Raw genomic sequence first — 4,736 nt, forward strand, 5'->3', positions numbered from 1 at the left:
GCGCGAGGGGAAGCGAGTCCTGGGGCAGCGCGAGGGGAAGCGAGTCCCGGGGCAGCGCGAGGGGAAGCGAGTCTTGAAGATCCGTGAGAGGAAAAGCGAGTGCAGGAGCAGCACAACTTCCCTTGGTGCAACTGACTATCTGGTGGAGCAGACCGGAGGCTTGAAGCGGAGCGGGACTGTTGTTGGACTGGGGCCTGGTGCAGGCTGTCAGACCAAGGGCTGAGCTGCTGCAATGTAATATCGATCTGAAATTCTTTACCAGACTGTAATGTCAATTCTTTAACTATGTTATATTATCTTATTTCTAACTCTTTATTTTAAGACTCTTTTGTATCCAAGATTTGTACCAAGGTAGTTGTACCTAAGATAGCGCTATGAGAGGCAGCCAATGTAAAAACTTTTCACCGTATTCCTGTACTTCTATACTGCAGTACACGTGGCAATGAAGGATATTTTATTCTATAAAGGATATTCTATTCTGTTCCAAATATCCTGGAGAAAACCAGTTTCTCATTCTGAATGAAAGAATGAAAAGCTTGCATTATAGAGCACCCTTTCAGGACTTCAGCACTCTCCAGCCAAACAAGTAATGACGGACATGACTGTAATTTAAGTTGTGAGATTTGTGTCGAATCCACAGACTGCCCGGGAATAGTGACAGATCATTGGTTTTAATGTTTTTAGCTGCTGGATAAATAATGACCAGGAGAATGTGGCCAATTCCTTCCTCATCCCTGTGAATGGTTTACAGCATCTGGAGAGAAATGATGCTCCATCTACTCAGATCACTTTCATTCACATTTGTAATGAATAACAATTGCACAGCTTGGAGATTAGGTTGAGCCTGGGGCCCTTTGGGGAATGGACCCCAGAATTTTTGGTTTAGTGCTGGCCCTTTCCCAGGTCTTGGTCAGTGCACATTGGTGCCATGTCCATCGATTATGAAGGGAGTGAATGTTGAAAGTGGTGGAGGGAGTGGATGCTTGTAGATGTGGTGCCAATCAAGAAGCTGCTTTGTCCTGGATACTGTTGAGCTGTTGGAGCTGCACCCATCCAGCTCAGTGGGGAGTATCACAGAGCCTGCAAGTTAGTTACAACCTCAGGCCCGCTCTTGTAGACAATATTGCCATCAATATTTCCCAAACTATTTCCCAATGTGACCCCCTTTTGACTCTTAACATCACCCAGATGCCAACAAGAACAAACAGTAATAAAACTGTAACTTTTCGTGCATAATCATCAAAGTCTGCATATTATAGATCAACATACAAGACGCAAAAAATCAGTGTTTAAGGTACAATAACAACCTGCTCAAATTAGATGGTCAGAGATTTGGACAAGCCCCTGCATGGGTCAGGAGATCATGGAAGGCTTGATGCACAAATGTTGATGGAACTTTTCCCCAGTACGTTTGAACTTCTCTGAGATCCTTTGCAAAAGTTTCTGACTCTGTGTTAGTCTAAGATCTCAGAAGTCAGTGTGATTTTTTTTATTCATTCACGGCATTCTGATGTTGCTGGAACTGTATAAAACATTGGTTAGGCCACAGCTAGAGTTTGTGTGCAGTTCTAGAATTCACATTATAGGAGGGATGTGATAGCATTGAAGAGGGTGCAGAGGAAATTTACCAGGATGTGACCTGGGTTATCAAGTTTCAGTTATGAAGAGAGACTGGACAAACTGAGATTGCTTTCCTTAGAGTAGAGGAGGTTGTGTGGGGCATGATTGAAATGTGTGTAATTATTGGGGGCAAAGATAGGGTAGAGAGGAAAAGACCTTTCCCCTTGGACATAGATTGAAGTAAGGGGCAGAAGATTTAATGAAAACGTGGATAAAACCTTTTTCCACCCAGAGGGTGGTGGGAATTTGGAACTCGCTGTCTGTAAGGGTTGTAGAGGCAGAAACCCTTATCATATTTAAGGTGTATTTTGATGTGCACTTGTGATTCCGAGGTTTACAAGTTTATGGGCTCAGTGCTGGAAAATGGGATTCAAATAGTTAGGTGGTGGTTATTGACTGGCACAGAATTGATGGACTGAGGGGGTGCTGTGCTTAAACAAAGGATGAGGGAGGAGTTGGCTAAAGTAGACTGGAAGCAAAGACTTTATGGTGGGACAGTTGAGGAAGAGTGGAGGACTTTCAAAGCAATTTTTCAAAGTGCTCAGCAGAAGTACATACCAGTGCAAAGGAAGGACTGTAGAAAAAGGAGTAATCAGCCATGGATGTCTAATTAAATAGGGGAGGCTATCAAATTGGATGATAAAGCATATAAAGTGACAAAGACTAGTGGGAAACTAGAAGACTGGGAAAACTTTAAAAGGTCAACATAAAGCCACTAGAAAAAACTATAAAGAAAAGTAAGATAGATTATGAGACTAAATTAGCTCAGAATATAAAGACAGATAACAAAAGTTTCCATAAATATATAAAACAAAAACAGTGGTTAAGGTAAACATTGGTCCATTAGAGGATGAGAAGGGGGATTTAATAATGGGAAATAAGGAAATAGCTGAGGCGTTGAACAGGTATTTTGTGTCAGTCTTCACAGTGGAGGACATGAATAACATGTCAGTAATTGATGACAAGGAGACAAAGGTAGGCGAGGACCTAGAAACAATCATTATCATGAAAGAGATGTGTTGGGCAAGCTCATGGAGGTAAAGGTAGACAAGTCTCCTGGCCCTGAAGGAATCCATCCCAGGGTACTAAAAGAGATGGCGGGAGTAACAGCAAATGAACTCGTGGTAATTTTCCAAAATTCGATTGACTCTGGGGCAGTTCCAGCAGATTGGAAAATAGCCAACGTGACACCACTGTTCAAAAAAGGAGGTAGACAAAAGATGGGGAATTATAGGCTGGTTAGTTTAACTTGTGGGAAAAATGCTTGAATCTATCATCAAGGAAGAAATAGCAAGACATCTAGATAGGAATTGTCCCATTGGACAGACACAGCATGAGTTCATGAAAGGCAGGTCCAGTTTAACTAATTTACTGGAATTCTATGAAGACAGTACAAGTGTGGTGGACAACACAGATGTGCTGTATCTAGATTTCCAAAAGGAATTCGACAAGGTGCCACACAAAAGGCAGCTGCAAAAGATAAAGGTGCACTGCATTACAGGCAATGTATTAGCATGAACAGAGGATTGGTTAATTAACAGGAAGCAACAAGTGGGGATAACTGAGTGCTTTTCTGGTTTGCGAAAAGTGACTAGTGCCGTGCTTCAGGGATCAGTGTTCGAACCGCAATTGTTTACAACATACATCGATGATTTGGAGTTGGGGACCACATGTAACGTGTCAAAGTTTGTGGATGACACTAAGATGAGTGGTAGAGCAAACTGTGCAGAGTACTCTGAAAGTTTGCAGAGGGATATAATTAGTTTAAGTGAGTGGGCAAAGGTCTGGCAGATGGGATTCAATGTTCATAGACATGATGTCGTCCATTTTGCGAGGAATAACAATAAAAAGGGACTAGTATTTGAACGGTAAACAATTGCAGCATACTGCTGTGCAGAGAGACCTGGGTGTCCTTGTGCATGAACCGCAGGAGGTTGGTTTGCAGGTGCAGCAGGTAATTAAAAAGGCAGATAGAATTTTGTCCTTCATTGCTAGAGGGATTGAGTTTAAAAGCAAGGAGGTTGTGTTACAGCTGTATGGGATGATGGTGAGGCCGCATTTGGAGTATTGTGTGCAGTTCTGGTCTCCTTACTTGAGAAAGGATGAACTGGCTCTGGAGGGGTGCAGAGGAGATTCAGTAGGTTGATTCCAGAGATGAGAGGTCTTGCTTATGAGGAGAGGTTGAATAGACTGGGATTATATGCATTGGAATTTAGAAGAATGAGGGGGAATCTTAAAGAAACATATAAAATTATGAAGGGAATAGAAAAGATAAAAGCAGGGAGGATGTTTCCTCCGGCTGATGAAACTAGAACAAGAGGGCATAGCCTCAAAATTAGAGAGAGCAGATTCAGGACTGAATTAAGGAGGAACTTCTTCACCCAAAATTCCCTGAAATTCCATGCCCAGTGAAGTAGTTGAGGCTTCCTCATTGAATGTTTCTAAAGCTAAGATAGATATAGTAAGGAATTCAGGTTTATGGTGAGAGGGTGGATAAGTGGAACTGAGGCTGTGAAAAGATCGGCCATGATCTTATTGAATGGCACAGCAGGCTTGAAGGGCCAGATAGCCAATTCCTGCTCCTGTTTCTTATGTTCTTCTGGGCTGTAAATTGCTGTGACTCTAAGTTCCTGTATGGAATCTAGTACTGGGTAAAGGGGAAGAGTATCCAGTATTCCTCTGACAGTGCTGCAATGGAGTCCTTCAAGGAGACTCCTCATTCCCAAAGGACCAGAAGTTGGAAGACCTGGCACAAACTATGGAGATGGATCAATATCCAAGTGGAGCTGTTGTCTGGAAGCTCTCTCTCTCCAACACAAACTAACCTCTGCTCTCCTAGCCCCGCTGTAAAAGCTTCCTTCCTGCACCCACACACACTGTAAAAGCCCCTTCCCTTGGGCGCAGGCTGTATATAGGCCCCTCTAGCAATTGATGATTTAAAAATATCTACCTCACCCCCCAGTGAGGTTAGAGAGACTGGCCTGTAGTCAGAGGGCGTATCTTTACACCACTTTGAGCAACTGTGATACATTTGCAAGTTTCCTGTGCTATGACCCCAGTCCCGTGTCAAAGGAGGATGGAAGTTTATGGCCAATGTCAGCAGTTACTTCCCTCAG

General features: G+C 43.0%; 1 pseudogene; it reads right to left on the minus strand.

The window, feature by feature from the left end:
• The window catches only part of LOC109915961, a 6,753-nt pseudogene that overhangs the window by 792 nt on the left and 1,225 nt on the right, over positions 1 to 4,736 (minus strand).

This window comes from Rhincodon typus, chromosome 27, assembly GCF_021869965.1.
Source record: "Rhincodon typus isolate 14 chromosome 27, sRhiTyp1.1, whole genome shotgun sequence".
NCBI lineage: Eukaryota > Metazoa > Chordata > Chondrichthyes > Orectolobiformes > Rhincodontidae > Rhincodon > Rhincodon typus.